Source organism: Tauraco erythrolophus, chromosome 20 (genome assembly GCF_009769465.1).
Source record: "Tauraco erythrolophus isolate bTauEry1 chromosome 20, bTauEry1.pri, whole genome shotgun sequence".
NCBI classification, from domain to species: domain Eukaryota; kingdom Metazoa; phylum Chordata; class Aves; order Musophagiformes; family Musophagidae; genus Tauraco; species Tauraco erythrolophus.
Genome location: NC_141484.1, coordinates 11018082 through 11037102, shown reverse-complemented (window position 1 = coordinate 11037102; position 19021 = coordinate 11018082).

Sequence of the window (19021 nt, the reverse complement as noted above, 5' to 3'; positions counted from 1 at the left end):
GAGAGAGGGGAGATTTAGATCAGATCTAAGGAAGAATTTTTTTACACTGAGGGTGGTGAGGCACTGGAACAGGTTGCCCAGAGAAGTTGTGGCTGCCCCATCCCTGGAAGTGTTCAAGGCCAGGTTGGATGAGGCTTTGAGCAACCTGGTGTAGTGGAAGGTGTCCCTGCCCATGGCAGGGGGGTTGGAACTACATGATCTTTGAGGTCCCTTCCAACCCAAACCGTTCTATGATTTTATGAAAATGCTGAACTTCTAGTGAATATAATAATCCTGAAAGATCTGCTGGAGCCCTGTGGTATGTTTGCTTCTGCTCTAATTCATGCCGAAAGGGGGAAATTTTGCAAGGGTTATTTTCTTTTCTAGCAAGATAATCTCCCCACTTTGTCTTTTCCATTCTGATTAACCTAAAAGAGCAAAAAAGAATTAACTTGCTACTGGACTAATTTAGTGGATGTTTCACCTCAGAGCATGTTTTGATTGCTGAGTGTTACCCTGCTGTATGAGAAACCAACCGAGAACATTGCCTGGTTTCCTGATTTACTGCTATTTTGGGCATTACCAGTTTGATAGGACCTCTATTTTTTTTATTTTTTTTTTAAAGGTTGTGGGGGAAGGGATGGGAAGGAAAGAAAAGGCCTCAGTCAGAAAGAGGCTTTGTATTCCTGGTTTTCCTGGTCTGGATTCAAGTGACATTTTCTGCTGAATCCATTACCATTAGTCCCTACAAGTGACGTGCCAGATCCATTTTGTCCTTTAAAGGCTGGAGCAGCTCGGGGAGGGGTGCCGCAGCGCCGAGCCAAGCCACGTCCCGTCTCCGATAAACTCCATCATTAGCTTCCCTAATAAAGCACACCATCCGAATACACACTTTTATTAATTGCAACAGGAAGTTTTGTTAGAGCAGTTTACCTACTGCTGCACCCGGGGCTCCCCGCGGGCACTGGGAACCGATACCCACCAGCCCCACATCCCAACCGGAGCCCTGGGCTTCAATTAGTCCCAGCAATTCAGAACAAAAACAATTCTCCATTTTTCTCATTAAAAGATGAAAGAGGAGAGCTCTCGTTGCCCACCCCCCAACCCTCTAATTTTTTTTTTTCCTTAAACACCGCGTGATAATTTTTGCGCTGCGACGATGCTGCTCCTCTTTCACGGCCCCTGATTAGGAAAGACAATGGGATTAGTTCAAACCGAGTTGAGGGGCCTTGGTGACTCCTTTCCCGGCTAAATTGCGGACGAGGGTGGATAATGGGAGATTGATTAGGGTTAATAGACTTATTTTTACAGGTCACGCCGCACAGCACTCTGGGTTGCGGTGCTCCAACACATATTATTGCAAGCCATAAATCAAGTGGCTCGGAGAGACTTCAGGGCTCCCTCCCTCCGAATTGTTGGGGAACAATTGACTTTTGTCTCCCCGTTGCTGGTGCTACCGTTGCTGCCCCTGTCTTTTGGCAGGGCCTGATCCTGGGGAGGGGCTCAGCACCCCTGTCCGATGGCATCCCGCAGGATCTGGCCCCGAAAGTGCTCCGTTTGGACAGATGGGGGAGTGGGTGGTGGGGAAGAGGGGCTGAGCTTTTTAAAGTGGTTTTTGTGAGCTTTATGCTCGGGGATGAATGGGAACCTTAAGAGCAGCTCTGTGGGGACTCCCAGGTTTGTTTTCTCTCCTTTCTAAGGTTACTGAGCATGTTCCAGCAGCTGGAACAACTGCGCGGGGCTGTCGGTCTCGCTTGTGCTCCGGCAAAACGCCTCCAGCCGGGAGGTTTCCAAAGTGGCGGAGGGGGATGGAGTGGTGAGGGGGGCAATGAATTCCCACAAGGTTTTCAGGCTGGTTTGGCTCCGGTGTCTAAACGAGACCAGAGACAGCACATATTTTCTTTCTTACTGGGGCTGTTCAGCCTGGAGAAGAGAAGGCTCTGGGGAGACCTTCCAGCAGCCTTCCAGTACCTAAAGGGGCTACAGGAAAGCTGGAGAGGGGCTTTTTACAAGGGTATATAGTGGTAAGACAAAGGGCAATGGCTTTAAACTGAAAGAGGGGAGATTTAGATTAGATCTAAGGAAGAAATTTTTTACATTGAGGGTGATGAGGCACTGGAACAGGCTGCCTAGAGAAGTTGTGGCTGCCCCATCCCTGGAAGTGTTCAAGGCCAGGTTGGATGAGGCTTTGAGCAACCTGGTGTAGTGGAAGGTGTCCCTGCCCATAGCAGGGGGATTGGAACGAGATGATCTTTGAAGTCCCTTCCAACCCAAATCATTCTATCATTCTATATGATTCTGTAAGAGTCAATGCTGCTTGGAACCCAACGGGAGCTCTGCTTAAATTTCAATGCCAGGTCAATGTTAAGCAGAGTTGTTTGTGTGTGTTGGATATTGCACATGTATAGTTTTCATTTAGAGGAGCCCAAAAGGAATGTTTTCTCACAGGTGGGGAAGGTAGGAAAAGCTTACTCTGTGCAATGCATCGCAGGGTTTCTTTCAAGCAAGGTAAGACTCTGGTCTGTCTTACACCAGGAGAAATCTCTGCTGCCTTGCTGGAGCCTTATGCTTTTGCAAAATGTGAGCTATTCTGGTTTTATATTGTTGTACCTTGATCCCAAATGGGAGATCTCATTTTCTGAAATGGGCACTAGCTCGAAGTACATTACATTATTCCACTGCAATTCATGCTGCAACAAACTGCAATAAAAATCCCCTCCGACAGCATGCCACAGTGTTACAAGTGATTGCTGCCATAAGCCATATCATTAAGTGCCCGGACTGTGGTAAGTACTAGAGCTAGCTGGAGATTTTTCCACTGGAATAATTACCTAAAGGAAAGTGTCCTGTTTGCAAAATTGAAATTTTCCATGGGGAAATGCACACTTCTGCTATTTTCCTCCCTCTCTGCCTTTCGCTGCTTCCCACACAGGCACTGTCACATCTGAAATCTTCAATTATTCTTTTCCTGAGCAAAGAGATGGGTTTTATTGGACCTCAGAAAACTCTGCATGTATGCACAGAAATGCCTTACAGCACGACCCATCGCAGCACCTAATGCCGCGGCACACGGGATGCTGCGGGCAATGCCCCCTTGCTTCGATGGGCACCGCTGCTCCATGGCACTGTCAGCACAGGACACACCAGTGCAGTTACTGGTGATGGTCACAGCTCTGTGGCTCCTGGGACACACAACAACTAGAAAATCATCTGTTGGTCGAGCCCAGTCTGCCAGCTTGATGCCCTTGTTCAGGGGATGCCCCATCCCTGGAAGTGTTCAAGGCCAGGTTGGATGGGGCTTTGGGCAACCTGGTGTAGTGGAAGGTGTCCCTGCCCATGGCAGGGGGGTTGGAACTACTTTGAGGTCCCTTCCAACCCAAACCATTCTATGCATTCTATGATTCCAGAGAAAACGCTGACATGATCTCTAGATATTTCTGGCTAGAAATTAAATAGAGCAAAGAGTTTTAACACCTTAGAGCTTCTAAAGGGCTGGCTGCTGCAGTGTGAATGTGCTGCATGAGAATGGCCCTGTGATGATCCGGTCTTTTCTATCCTGCTTTTCCAGCCTTTCTCTGCTTTCTGCGCCTCGCAATGCATGCGCTAATTGAAGCTTCACGGAGATACTTTTTGGGATATGGAAGGATGTGGAGGCTTTCTGAAAATGATCTTCTCCAAAAAGGATATAGGATTAATTTTAGTGTGAATCAGGTGTCGTGCACTTGAGTGGATTCGAAAACAAAAGCAGGCAGAACGAAGTGTAAGTGCAGTAACCAGCTGGTGTACAGGGATGTGTTGACCTGCAATTGCGGGATCTTTGCTGTCACTGTAATCATAAGAAATGTATCACTACCTTGTAGCACCTTTTGTCCAAAGATGATACTTCACCAGAAAAATACCTTGGAATACTCCAGGGAGTTGTCTCTCCGTATAATTCATGTCTACGTTTCTGAGCCTGAGTCAGCAAGCAGTTAAATGACATGCCTGGGGTCATCCAGTTGATCAGTGGCAAAGGTCTTAGAGTTAAAAGCTCCTCCACTCCCTGGATGCATCTGGCAACATCAAGGGCTTCAGTGCAGATGGGTGAGTGTAAAGGAACGAAAATCCCCTTCCTAAACTAAGGCACAATTCGCATCATAAAAGTTTTGGTCATCTTGCCAAAGGTGTTTGCCCCGTCACACTTTGCAACATCCAACGTGTCAGTCCTGAGAACACGCAGACGTCTGTCGAGCAGAAACCGCTCAAAGGCGTGTAAGTGCAACACTGGAACACAACGAGATCCTAATCCCAGTGTTGCACCATGCGTTGGGAAACGCCGGAGGAATGAGTCCAGTTCTGGGTTCCTGCCGCCTGCCCCGGGCAGGGTGAGCCGCTGGGATTTCTGCAGCCGGGATTGCAGAGTGGAAGGCACATCCCGAGCTTGACTAACAAGGTGCAAACTTATGGATGGGGTTAATTGGGAGCAGCCTTTTTTTGTGGGTTTCCTTCCCTTCTTTTGGACAGAGGCTTCAGCTGCTCTGCCACCGTGCTCTCCCCAGCACCCGCTTGCATACCAAGCCACCTGCAAATGCACCTCTTCACCAGCAGTCCTGATGAGTCTCTCGCTTCCAAAAACGTCCTTGCAAACAACCTTTCCTTCCTGTGAACGTTTGCAAAACCAAACTGAACGATTCCCAACGCTGCTGGGAGATGTTTGCATTTCTTTACACAAATCGAGAACTGCGAATAATTTTTTGGCAGCCTCGTCCTGGCTCACAGCAGTAAAGTGACAACAGAACGTAGGTGAAGTCGACGACAACTTTATAATAACAACCAAATCCGGGCAGATCAAGCATGTGTATCACATGTTACGCCTTCACTACAAAAGGAGAGGTGTTTTTACACGGAGATAATTAACTGGAGATATCTACCTTGGTGTACATTGCAAACAGTGATAAGATAGAGTTACCTAGATGTGTCTGGCTGGCTTTATCCTGACTAGGTCTATCTAGGCAAAATCTATAATTCTTTGTCTAGACAATGATCTCACAACAAGAGAACGAACTTTAATTAGCTGTTTTGATGGGAAAAAACCTTCTGTGTCATGGAGACAAAGCCAGAGCACTTATGAGCAACCCTATAATAACAAACCTGTATGTGCACAAACATAGCAGAGAGGGAAGGGGGTGGCAGTAGCAAGAGGGTTTCATTTCAAAGTGTCAAGCAGTTATTTCAGACGCTGCTGAGCACCTGCCATCATAACAGGGTCAAAGGCAAAGTTTGCACCTCTCCACCCACAGCTCGTGTCGAGAGGAGGGAAGGACAGGGAGTATTTCTGTGTGAGCCCTGCTCCTTGCAGCTTTGGAAAGTGCTCAGTGGGGCAGTGGGAAGAGGGGAATGGAAAAGCCACACGGCCACGTGTGGAAAGAGCTGTTGGGGACTGTGGTAGTAGCGTGCTGTTGGGAAGAGGAAAGGCTTTAGGTCATCCCTGGTGTCTTTGCAAGACAACGAGGGGCCCAAACCGCTGCCCTTCCTGCGATCATGGGCCCTGAAATGCTGCAGTCAAGTATGCCTTATCCTCTTTTTTTTAAAAAAAAAAAAATAGTAAAAATAATAAATCTAGGTTGTCAGACTGTTTCTGTACAGGGTGCAAACTCGCTGGCATAGCTGCCTTCCCCAGCTGCCTGCTGCCTTCAGGGGTTATTCATGGACCCCCAGGCACTCAAGCGCTGAGGATGTTATGTGATGCTCAAGGACCAACGTCATACGAAGGCAGGCTACGTAATCCAACAGATTGGACTCTTCTGGTTTCACAGCCCAGCTGTGGTGGAAGCATGACTTCTGTTGAGCACAAATAGCACCTAGCAAAGAAAACCGGTGCTCCAGAAACATCTTTGTTTTCCTCTCCCTTTGTGCAAGAAAGAGGATGAAAATAGCACAAGGCGTTGGCTGTTCAGTACAACTCCAGTGCTTGATTTTGCACCGTAATGAGATCCGGGTTGGTAAAAATCAGGCTTGTTTAGATGAAGCATAAGAAGTCTTGGTGCTTGATAAGTTCTCAGTGAAACTAATACTATTTGATGTTTATGTTCCAGGACTGACCAGAGCCCTCCGTGGCTGCAGCCTCTCAGCTTTAGAGAGAGAGAGAGCAAGAAGCATCCTCTGAACTGAACATCTCTCAGCCCTGCATCCATCTTTTCTCACGGCTGCTTCTCCCAGTGCTCTGCTGCTGCCTGAGTATCCATGTGCAACGTGCCCACCATGCAGGGCAGGTCGGAGCTGCCGGAGAGTGTGCAGGAGTGGGGAGGGCATGGCAAGCAGCACGTTCTCTGCTGACAATCGCCAAGAAAGTGGAAAAATAAGCAAATCTGAAAAGTGAGTGTCTCGTGCGATTAGTGGTGCTTTGCATATGGATGAGACACTAAGCCGAAGCAGTTCTGCTCTGGAAATGGCTTTACATGCTGCTGGGGCCAGCCCGAGGCACAGCGTTTCTTCCCAGTGCCGTTGCTGTAGTCCCCCTCCCAGAGAGGGACCAGGGGCTCTGGCTGCAGCACGTTCCGGATGACTCAGGCTCTGCCACTGCACCCTGAGCTGAAAAGTGCTGGGAGAGGGTCCGAGCTGGGGCTGAGGTTGTGCCCACGGTTTTGGGAGGTTTAGGTGCCCAATCAGAGACCCTGATCACTTTGGGCTCTCTCCTCCTAGAGGTGATATAGACCCTAAATGGGCTCTCTTGCCCTCTTAAGGCACCTGTCTCCCTCCATAGACTGTGGTGGGAGCCAAGACCCTCACTACAGGTGTCTCACTCAAAAGCCTGGAGTTGGATGGTTAGACAGGTGCGGGAGATCTGTGGCACAGAGGAATGCCAAAGGATAGCTGCAAAATGTAAAGGCACCCAATCTGGAAAAGGGTAATTCAAGGAACACGTCCTGTCTGGCTGAGTGGCTTCTGTTTCTGAGAACTTCAGTTGGGATGAAAGAGGCTGGGGCTGGTGCTAGGGATGACCCTGAGGTCTTTGACTTGCCAAGGGGAGACCTGCAGGGAGGTCCATGTCTTTGCACGTGGCTACCACACTTGCAGCATCTCGTTTAGGTCGCATTTAGTTTTAGAAATGTGGAGTTGTCACAGGCTATTACCCAGCCCATGTCCTGTGAAAGAGGACAAACAAGCCCTCTGCCATGCTACACCAGAGTCTGTCCATGGGTATCCACCTCACAGCATCAAAAGCCTGAGCTTCTCCAGCTGTGTCAGAGGTGTCACCTTATCTCATTCAGGGCCATTGAGTTAATTCTCTGTACAGAACGTTATTCCTATGAATAGTGGCCATAAGGCTGCTCTGCTCCATCCAATCCCTGGGTATTTTCCCTATGTCCCAGGATAGATTTCTGTCCAGAGACAAGACCCAGAGCCACCCTGATGCTGGCTGTGCTCCCAAGGGGTATTGCTGGGAAATGAATGGAAAAGCTTAAGGTTTTCCATTTTTTTCTGAATCAGCTCTCACACCAGCCGCAGCACATGGGCTATCTGTTGGGGGGACCTTCTGCTCCTCTTCAAAGGAGATCGTTAAATACATTTCAGCTTTCGTGTTGACTTTTGTGCGGACTCAGATCATTCATCAAAGATGACTTTTGATCAGACTCCCCTTGGGAGGGACCTCTCAGCAGTAGGCTTGAACCAGGGAGGGACGAAAGAAAGACAAGATGAGGAAATAATAATACACGTTAAGCATTGCCCTTCATTAATATCTTCAATAAACAAACATGTACGTCTGAATATTACTTTCTCTCACACACCCACTGTTATCACTTAACGATATTCCACATGAAAGCACGCTTGTCATAAGCCATTTCGACTCCCATCCCAAGTTAATATATTAGCACTCGCTTCATTTGCATTTTAATGGCGAGACTACACTTTTCAAATAAATGACTGCACTTTATCAAAGGATTACTTCATTTTGGCTGTGATGCTGCTCTGCTGTGCGGGAATCGAGGAGAGTGGAGGTTGAAAAAAGCCCTGCAAAGCTGACCCACTGGGTTCAAGAGCACCAGCCCCACTCTTTACAACTCCAGCTTCGTAATAAGGGGGAAAATAGTGATGTCGAAATGCACTGGCTCCTTCTCTTTGCACTGAAGGGAAATGCTGATTATGTCATTTCACTCTGCATTTTGTTACGTGCATGGACTCTTCTTCTGCAGGGAACATCATTAAGGGCTATAGATGGCCTGAAATGAACCTGTGGATAGAAATCCCTGGGGTTTCTCTCTGCCCAGGCTTTGAATCTCCACCGTGTAGCTGCAGCCTATTCTAGTGTTAGGTCTGTTTCCCCAGCAGATCAGAGCAGTCTGCTATGGGGATGGGGTAGGATCCAGCATCCCTGACTCAGAGGATGGGGTAGCATGTTGGCCACACTGTGGGGTCAGCTGGAAGCTTCTAGGGCTAAAAAGCCAGAATTTATACATCAAAAAATCCCCTGTATTTTAATTACAGAAGCAGAAAGACATACAGTCCTGCACGTGGCATGGTAAATCTTCCTGTGGGAAAGAAAGCAGGAGGAAACTAGAATGCAAAGTGTGGTCTGCATGGCAAGAAGCTCTGCAACACTGCTTGTCCTGCCTGAAACAGCACTGAATTCCCACTTTTCCAGGGGAACCAAGCAGAATAAGTTTGGATGCTTCTAGTATTGATATTTAGCTTGTCCTAGCATGAAGCATTTCTTGGCTGCACCAGGGCCCAGCAGAGGGGCTGCAGATCCTTTAAGGGAGCCAGCTTGGCTCCCTTGGCTCATCACCAGCCTGGGGTGGGGGCTGGAGGGAGATAAATGTGGAAGTGGCCCCAGCTGGAGGCTTTTGGGTGTGGAGGAAGAGGTGTGTTATGGCAGCCCTGCAAGAAAGCTGCTGCAATGGTCTGTGGGTGGCTTGTGCAGAGGCTGAACGTCAGGAGGTGTGTATGTGATGGGGGTTTGCATGGGAAGGGGGGAGAAATCCATCAGCTTAGAGGGGCAGCTTGCTCTGCAGGGCTTCTCTGGCTGCTTATTTTATTCTGAAGTCTTCCCTTTCCATGAGTGCTGGGGGAGGTTGGAGATGGTGGTGGTGTCCCCAGGTGCTACTTTCCCATCAAGCTGAATGGCTGGCTGGTTAAGTGCTGCTTACAGGGAAACATGGGATAAAATTGCACAGGTTTGGTGTTTGCTGTTTAATACTGAGCTGTGTAAGAGGGTTTCTTTAGCTGACAGAAAAATCCCCACCACTGAATTTTAAATTCCCTCCTTTCCCATAATTGTAATTCCCTTTATTAGCTGAAGAAAGCTGTGGTTCATAATGCCCCAGTGACTGGGTCGGCAATCAAATTGTCCTTAAACATCAGTAAGTTTTAAAATGAAAGTTAAGTCAATCTTTAGCTTGAATTGGAATAAAAAAGTGAGGTGTCAGCTTTCATTTGTTGATCGGAATGCTGCTGTGGCAAATGCTGGAGTGGGGAAAAAAAGAGAAAAGTGTGTGGATTAAAGCCTGCATTAAATGGAGGCAGGGGAACGCAGTGATGTAGAGCCATTATTTGAACCTGTGATAATGAAGGATGCTGGGGAGCTCTAATGTGTGAAACGTTGGTGGGGATAATGGAAATGTCTAGCAGCTTTTCTTTTTCTTTTTGTTTTTAATCTTCTTCTACAAAGTAGTGTGTTGTACTGACAGACTGAACCATGAGCTGCCAAGGAGAACCCCCCTCCACTGCCCGTTTGCAGCGGGGCTGCATCCTCAGGAAAATCCAAGTGTCTCCCAAACTGGTTATTGATTAGAAATCCTTTATTTCTTCAGGTGTTTCCATGCTGGCAAAGTTTATCCAGCCTTGGAAATGAAGGATTGTGGATGGCAGCAGCAGACTCTTCTGGAGAGGCTCCAGGCTGGCGGAGGCTCCGGCAGAGGTGAGCAGTTTTCTCCTTTGTCGTGTCTTGTGGCTGCATCCCACAAACCAAAGGCTCCCTATGATAGTAAGTGGTGTGATAGGAGAGACCTGTGGGGATAAAATCCTGGTGCTGAGGAGCTGAATTTCATATTATTGTTACATGCTTTTTAGGACTTTTTATCTTGAGATGTTTCCTGTTTCATCTTGTGGATTGGCCTCCGCTAGAAGTTACATAAGTTATGTCTTCTGTTTGTTTGGGGTTTTGTTGCCATAGGGTGCCCCCATTTCTGGGATGGGTCTTCTTTTGTGTCCAGATGTCTGGCCCTCCTGTGCTGGGGATGGAGGTCCGGACAGCCCTGTCCTTGTGAAGCAGGCTGGCTGTGCTGTGGCCTGAAAGGGTCATGGCAAATTGGCTGATGAATTGCCCTGAGGACTCTGTGCAGAGCAATAGGCATTGCTGGCAGATCAGCTGGAAACTGGAGTTCGTTCATGGATGGGGGGAAGTGAGATGGACCCCCCCCAGGATGATAGGGAGAGGGCAAAGGTATATCAGCAGTCAGTTGCTTTCCAGGCAGGGGAAATCCTGATGGAAATGGCTACCTTCTGCTAATTCTGCTAGTGAAGTGCCTGTGATCTAGCCCTGGGGCTTGTGTGTACCCTGAAGTAGCCTGATAACATCTGGTCTGTAGCTGTTTCTAGAAAGGCATGGAAGAGGGAGCCTTGCTGGTAAACTCACCCAGTGCTGGGGCAGGTGGCCAGAGACTGACTACAGCAGCGAGGCTGAGCACAGGTGAAGATGAGGGTCCATCACCGGGGCCTTGTGGAACCTGCTCCCCCCTACTCAGCCCTCTCCCTGCTGCAGGGCACACCGCGGTGAGCAATCTGCACCTCTGCCAGCCTGGTGCTGGTGAGCCTCCAGCAAATACCGTGGACCTAACCTGTTACTCATCAGTATTTTCATTGCTGCACTTCTTACCACACGCCTCAGCTATTTCGTAAGTGCTGCCTCTAAATACCCTGAACATGTTTAAAATAATTCCTTAGGCATGTACGGACAGAGCTGCCCGCATTCCTCCTTGGTTATATATAATACTGCTGAAGCCTGGGATAACTATGGCTTGTCTGTATTTATACCACAAAATCTCTTTGGCATTGCCTGGGATTTGAGTTGTGTAATTCCTGTGGGCTGCCCAGAAAGCTGAAGCAACCAGCGAGGCTTAGAGATCGCTCCTGCGATCCGTGCCTCGTACACGGGCATCTCGGAGGAGCGGTAGGTAGAGCAACAAGAGCACAACTGGAGAAAAGTCCCTTTGCTGTGACGTTTTGTGGGTATTCAAGGATGTTGAGGAGACTCTCTCTGTTGCTGGAGACTGACTGATGCTGCCGTGGCCCCTGTTCTGCCCGGTTTGATGGATGAAGGTTACAGCTCCACTGGGGTTTCTAGCGTGGCCTTGGTGCTTTGGGCTCACTCCCTTTTTGTTCAGCTGATGTGCTCAGATGGCAACAGATGGCCTTTGTGCTCTGACCCTCTTCCTCCTCTGACCACTGACTTTTAAATGCCATTCATCTTGCCCTGGGTTTGACAGAGTGGAGAGCCGCAGGATCACCCCAGAGGGGAAATTTTTTTCCTCATCCTGTGCTGGGATGTTTTGGAAGAAGCAAGCATACGGTGTCATCAACATCATTAAGTCTTGGCACTAACCCTCAATGCACATCCTGGTGACAGTGGACATGTCTCCTGCTCTTCTTCACTTGCATTTCCCTTGGTATCTGTTGCTTTTGGTAGCTGGGATGAGTGAGGCTGCATCTCTGAGATGGTTTGTCACTTCCCTTGAGAAAAGAAGCGTGGGGTCAGGGCATGTCCCACCAACATGGGAGAAGCTCCAGCTGAGCTGCCTGTGTGCATCATGCTGAACCCCAGTGCTAAATGATGGTATTCGCATCCTGCAATGAGCCTGTTGCTCTCCACGGGTGCTTTTCATGGGATTGAAAGGAGAACTACAGGGAGCAGCGATGAGACAGCAGAGCATGGCATGCACTGGAGCTCAAAACAAAAGTACAATGACTCTCTGCTGTGCTGTAGTGTGCCCATTGGCTGGTCTGAGGATGGTCGTGTCCCCCGTTCATAGGTGTGGAGCTGTCTTGGAGGCAGAAAGCTGGTTAAGGTGATCCAGAAAACCTCTGACAGGTTGAAGGAGTTAAATTTATGGTGCATTGAAGAGATGCCTGAGGAAGGTGAAGTGTCTTCTGTCTGTAGGTGCCTGCATGGCTGGTAACGCTGAGTGTCCACCAGTCCCATTGCATCCCTAACCGAGGACACTCAAGGCCTGCAGAGCAGCAGTTAGAGAAGTACCTGTCTGCACTTTTTTGCTGGACATGTGTAAAAATTAACAGCTATTTTTTTGAAAACCAGGCCTAAGATTTGCACATCAAAGGAACTATAGGATGTGGAGTTCAAACAACTGTCAAGAGGTCATCTAGTCCAGCCCCTAATCCATGTGGAATCAGTTCCACTGTTGTCATCCTGAGAGATTTTTTTTTGTAACTTATTCTTACAGGACTTCAGTGATGGGAGTTTCAAATCTCTGTTGACAACCAGTTTAACTGAGCTCCCTGACTTACTCTCCTGGGCAAATGGGGGTGAGATCCCAGCTGGGTGGGAAGTTACCCCTGCTGTGACTGGGGAGATCTGTGTGGTTGAGGGCTGCCTTGTGTGTCTGTAGCCACTTGTGTGTGCAGGTCCTGGGTGCTGCCTGGGACATGTCCCTGCCCTCCTGGGAAAACTTGTGCCTGCAATGGAAAAAGCAGCTGTTACTAATATGTCGATAAGTGATGTGCTAATGAGGAAGAAGGGATTTCTCTTCATGAATAACTCTTGCTTTCCATGTCTGCTTCTCCAAAAAGGGGGGACCCCAAATATCTTTCTGTAAGAGCTACGTTTAAAACGTGCCAGGCAGCTCGTAATGTAACGTGTGCTCTCCTTACTGCCTGTGATGCATATTTTTAAAATAAAGCCATCACATGGTGCTAAACTGAACACCTTTGAGAAATCCAAGCACACGCTCTCAGCAGAGTTGGCTTATCCAGCGAGCCTATAATCTCATAAAAAAAAAAAGCTTGATTTGACAACTCTACCGAAAGCAGGGTTTACAGAGAGTTGCACTCTTTGTGTGCTAGCCTGTAATTCCCTGGTAGTCTTAAATGTACTATTCTTCTGCGCTGGCATCAGGGCTAATTGCGCTGTAGTTCTGCAGGTTGCTCACTTTGCTCTTTTAAACGTTGGAATTACGTTACTGCAGTCTAATCCCTTGGGGCTTCTTGAAGTCTTGAAAAGCTGGAAATAAAAATCACAGGTCCAGAGTTCCCCAGTCAGGTCTTCTGAGGCTCTTGGGAGTAACTGCACAGTGCCAGTAGATTTGATGTGTCTTCATGGTGTTACTTCTCATCCTTCTCAGTTATACAGCAACTAAAACTAGATCATCCCAGTTGTACTCCTGTCTGGCCTTGAAGTGTACAACTCCATAAATGACTACGCTGGGGGAAAGAAAATGCAAAAGAATGAGTGAATATGCCTGAATTGTCAGTAAAATAAAACTATTACAGTACTTTCCCAGCCTTCAAAATTAAGGCTACAGATGATAAAAGACCATTGGTGCCGTGAACCCTTTTCAAGCAGGGTTTCATTCCTAACCCAGGCTGGATTTGAGCAATTGTACTGTACAATCCTTCCATTTCCATAGTGAGAGAGCTCATGTTTAACGTGTTGCCTTATGGGGGTGTCTTTGCATCCTTAATGCCTTGCCATTCAATAGCTCTGCGCTTTGCAGGACCCTGGAGATAAAAGAACCAATATTGCTTGAAGGTTATTTCTAACGCAGGAGTAGTTAAGAAACTGTCTGCACACAAGTGACAGATTATTGTGGTCTGAACAAAGAACGGGGCAGTAAAGATCACACCAGCTGGAAACTTAAAAGAAGCCATAGACAAAGATGAAAGGATGGATTAAAAAAAAAGATCTCTAATACTCCCAAATGCAGCAATGTGGGTAACTGGAACAAATGAGAGATGCTTCAGGAGCAGACCTGAAGACGAATTGCCCAGTTCTCATCTTTCTCCTGTGAGTCATGGTGGCCCCTTGTGCTGTGCTGCCCGGACTCTGCCAGCCCTTGCCCATGGAAGCCTCAATTCACACAAAATTACAGAACTGGGGGAGAAAAGTGTGCTCCTGGGGTTGGTTTTGCCTGCTTCAGCAGGCAGGAGAAGGCTGGGCTTGCACCAAAGCAGTGGCTGGTCCTGCCCCTGCTGTGAAATCAGAAGGAAAAATATTCTGGCATAGTGCTTTTCTTTCCTAATCTCGTTTTGTCACCCTGGCTGGCAGCTCGGTACCCTTCGTTTGCGTGGTGGGAATCACGCTGCAGGAATTGCTAAGCAGTGCTCTCGGGCTTGGGGGTGTGGGATGATGAACTATGGGAGCACAGTGCTCCTTTCTGCCCCTAAAATCAGCAAGTGTCGTTCTGCTCCCATGTGAGCAAAGGAAAAATTCCCCGAGCCTGGGGGAGGTGGGAATTCACCCAGTGAACTTTCTCTATGGGCTGGGGGTAGAGCATAGGTGAGTCATGTAGTGACCATTGGGTTTATTCTCTGGGATTACTGTGAGAAAAGCAGGGGCTTGGCATGGAAGGTTGTATTTGAGCGAATGGAGGAGAGATGATGCATCTTGGTGTTCATCAGGTACAAGCTACTTCTGGCAAGAGGGTGAGGAGAAGATGAAGCTATAGGACATCTTTCACTGTTTCCTCTCCAGCCTTTGGGAGCCCTAGCAGCAGCAGCAGCTGTGTGATCCCTCGGTGGAAAAGCTTTAGTTGATGCAAAGGGAGTTTGCTGCTCTACCTACACTGGCTTTTTTCTGTTGGACATGTCAGAAGTGTGCGCCATGTGAACATGCTGCTGGAAGGGTCTCCAGGGCAGGAGAGCCCAGAGGGGAGAGGGGATGAAGGAAAGCAAGAAGCAACTGAGGCAGGAGCAGATATCCCTGCTGGCACGGCCACGGGACCACAGAAGCTCATGATACCATTCAGAGCGTTCCTGATAGATTTTGGCCATGGAAATTCAAGCCAAACCTCCAAAGTCTGCTTAGTTTGAGTGCGAAACCTTGACTTGCATTCTGGTTTGCACTGGGCTTGCTTGGCACCTTGCCCACTGTTAATCACACCTTTGCAGAGCCTGGCTTTGGAGTTAGCCTGGCAGCAGGACCTGCACCTGGGCAGGTTTAGCTGGGCTTTGCGTTCCATTGTGGACCTCTGCTTGTGGACAGGGAATCAAACGTGTGATAAGTTCACAGAGGATCTGGCCTGTGTCTAATAGATGCCGTTACATTGCTTGGTCAGAGTTGTGTGTGCGACAAGTTCATCCCATCTGATAAAGGCAGTGCAAATTTAGTGCTTTCTTGACTCCCACAGAAGACCGTTGGAGGTAGGGATTGCTGTAGAGCATGAAGTATAGAGATCCCCTGTGCAGTTTATCCATCACACATCAGTATGTGCCATCCTCTCAAACTTACTCTTTTTCAAGCTCCAAACTTAATGTAAGTCTCTGTCCTGGTGGTGCTGAACATGGCATCTCCTCCTGATGGAAGTTTCAGGCGCTGGTGTTGTGCAGTGGGTCGAAACCATTGCTGGGCTGAGCGGCAGCATCTTCCACTTTGGGCAGCTCATGGTTTAGGGCTGGTGCTAATTTGGGAGCTGCACAGAGGAGGCATGGACCCTTGCCTCTTCCAATCCAAACTTGCTGTCAGTACCCAGTTTAAAGAGCTACTCTCACCTGACAAGGTCCCAGTGCTTTGGGACCTTGTCATGCCCTTGCTCAGGTCCTTGTTAAACCACGAGCAGATTTCTCAGTGGCCTCTGCAGCAACTGGCTCGGCCTTGAATTTCTTTGGTGTATCTCATCCTTGAGTACATGTCACTTTTCTGCAATACCTTCCCCAATAACAACAACTCAAGTGCTGGAGATTCTTCTGGTGCTGGAAAGCTGTCTTGCACACATTGGGCTTGTTGTGCTTGCCTGTTTGTCAAGGCAGGAGCTGGCAGCTGCCTTCTATTTTCTGGAAAGCTGTGCAGTTGGCCAGTTGTACGCTCATGGTCTGCCCTGACTGTGCACCTCCCCACGACTGAGGAGAAGGAGCAGTTCAGCAGCTCAAGGCACAGACACTTGCTGCAATCACAGTTTCTCCACCCTGCTTTGATCACAAGACTAATTCTTCTATATATTTCCCCCTGACCACCATAACGTGCAGGTTTTATTTGCAGCAGCAAGTCTGGCTATCTTCTGACATCTCAAAAAACCCAGGAGAAACCCCAAGCTGTCAGCTCCTAGAGACAGATTTCTCTGTTGTGTGGACCTGTAGCGACACAACGCACCCATGTTTCTGGTGATGCAGTGGTCAGTATAGCTGTTGAGCTGGGGTTGTGGCGGGCCAAGAGGTGATGATACAACAGGGTAGCTTTTTGTAGCATCTGACATGCTCTAGCACTGCTCAGGCGTGGCTGCAGAAATCCTCATTTCTGTTTCATGCTCTCTCTGCCCATAACAGAGTCTGAAAATTGTTGGTGTCCGAACAACTAAGCAAAGGTTGTGTGGGTTCCCCCCACGCCACGAGTTTTGGCTTAAGAAGAGGACATGGAGGTGCAGTGAGTTTTTGAGCTAGTGCTCTGTCTCTGGGAAATTACATCTGTATCCACTGCTAGATTCTCCTGTCCTGGAATATAGCAGGCTGGATCCTGCCATGGTTTTCATTTACCAGCACATGCTGTAAGCCAGAGAGATCTGGAGTTTGATGTAAGAAACATGGAAAACAGCCGTGCTTTTGCTATTCCAGTCCCAATGAAAAATCAGCAGAACTTCATGATGAAGTGTTGGAACTGTCGAGCATAATAAATAGAAAAAAGTTTACCTAGCTGCATAGGACAGTATAGCTTCTGAGGTCCCATGGGGTCTGTGGCATGGTTGATTGTATTTAAATGATGCCATCCATTTCCGATATACTCCAGAGGACACTCGGGTTCATTAGTAGATCAGAAACATTCTTCATTATTCATTACAGTAGTAAGCAAGTCAATAGATACTTTGCCTTGACACTGTAATATTTAAGAGGGAGTAGAGGCGGTGCTCAGGGACATGGTTTAGTGGAGGACTTGGCAGTGCCAGGTTAATGGTTGGACTTGTTGATCTTCAAGGTCTTTTTCAACTGAAATGATTCTATGAATCTGTCTGCCAAGTGCCAAGTTGTCTTCTCTGTTTTAAATAAGTTTAATAAATAATCGATAATTAAACTCCCCTTGATCTTTACTGTCTCATGATAATTTACTTGCACTTTGAGCAAGTTGGGGTTTTTTGTGCTCAATTGGGACTCTGGTTTGGAAAGACCTTGTTATTCAAAATGTTGAAGAAAAAAAAAAACGAGGATTGCTATAAAGCAGGGCAGGAAGGCTGCTGGTTAAATACACGTAAAGTGCTTGGAGGGTGATTAGTGCCTTTCTGCTTTGATACTAAAATGGTGCTTCAGTGATAAATTAAGCCCCTGCTCAGAATGCCAATATCTATTTGGGGCCGTTTGTGCTCTATTTATAGTGATGTTGTGGTTCCTTGCTGCTAGGGCATCCTTCTAGGACAAGAACTACTCCTCGTGGTGCATTACCCTCTTGCCTGGGTAGATTCCTGCCAGGCTGCTGTGGTTTTCCACTATTTCTGTTCTGCCTTGCATTCAGGCCAGCTACTGATTGCCTGGGCAGTGCCGTGGTGAAATGTTTTTGTGGAGTGCTTTTTGAGACAAGGTCACCTGCTTCCAGGCAGTCTCGAACTATATACACATTGAAGGCTTAGAATATAAGTTAGGAGGCTCTTTGCAAAGCTGAGGAAATTCTAATAAATCTGCCATCTCTTTGTGACCACAAATGCTTTGTGGAGGATTTGGTGGAGGCCTAAGTGCTCTGTTCATCTCTGGGACCTTCTCCCAGCACTCAGAACTGCTTGTACATTAGGGGGCCTTAGCTGAGCCCTAGATAGCTGATGCAAAATAAGCTGTAGTGAGAGTTAGTCCCTCCCTTCCTCGTGTTCCACAGTTGCCATTACACTGCAGAAATACTACTATATCCAAATAATCAAGAATGGATTCTGATTTGGCTTCTTATAAATGGAGAAACAGAGGGGGGAGAGGTGTCAATCAAATTTTAATGTGTGGCTACTGTCTGGGTTGACAGAGGGAATACCTCCATAGCTTCTGGGAGCAAGGGAAAACAGATATCCATTGGGATAACTGTTGATTCCAGCGATGTTTTAGCACCGTTGAGAAATGCTCATGTACACACCTTAAATAGTTCCAGGCGTATTGAACGAATGGGTTCAAATAACTCCCGTAATGAAACATGTCATTGCTGCAGGTTAACTCGGCACATATATACATACCCTGCTAGAGTTAAAGGAGGGGTGAGTTCCTTGTATTAAAACCTGCCCTGAGTTCAGTATGTTCTATAAATAGCCCTCCTAAATACTTGAGCAATTCATATTCTGCTTTCTAAAGGCAGAAAAGGCCTCTTAGGTAATGGAAATAGTGGTGATTAGTGAAGGCTGTGGATGAAAAGAGGATATGAAAGTAGCACAGAAGTCCTTTGATATATCCCTCACTGTTCCTGAGGCGTTTTCTTCTCCTTGTATTGACTTTACACTTCTCCTGTAGTATGTAAGTGAATCTACCTCTTAAATTTACTCTCTTAAAAACTATTTCACCTTGCCTTTCTATGTGAAAATATACTTTCCTCCTGAGTTGTGCTTGGCAGAAATGGGGAAAACGCTATATAAAAAAAAATTGATCTAAGAGTATTGATTTGAATCTTTATAGAAACCATTTTGGCTAGTTTGGGCCCCTGCTGTGTTCATCTAGGGAACAGCATGCAGGCAAATCAATTCATTTCATCTCAACTTAGCTACCAAAAATTAGGCATCTAGTAATAAGCCAGTTGTTTGGGTTTCCGTGGTCACCGCTGCCGAAGGAGTGCCTCTGAGGGCAATTTGTCTGTGTTGTAGGAATGGATCAGACCATGAAGGTGCCTGACTCTTTCTATTGACCAGAAGAAGTCTAAATGATGAATGAGATCAGACCCCCAAGG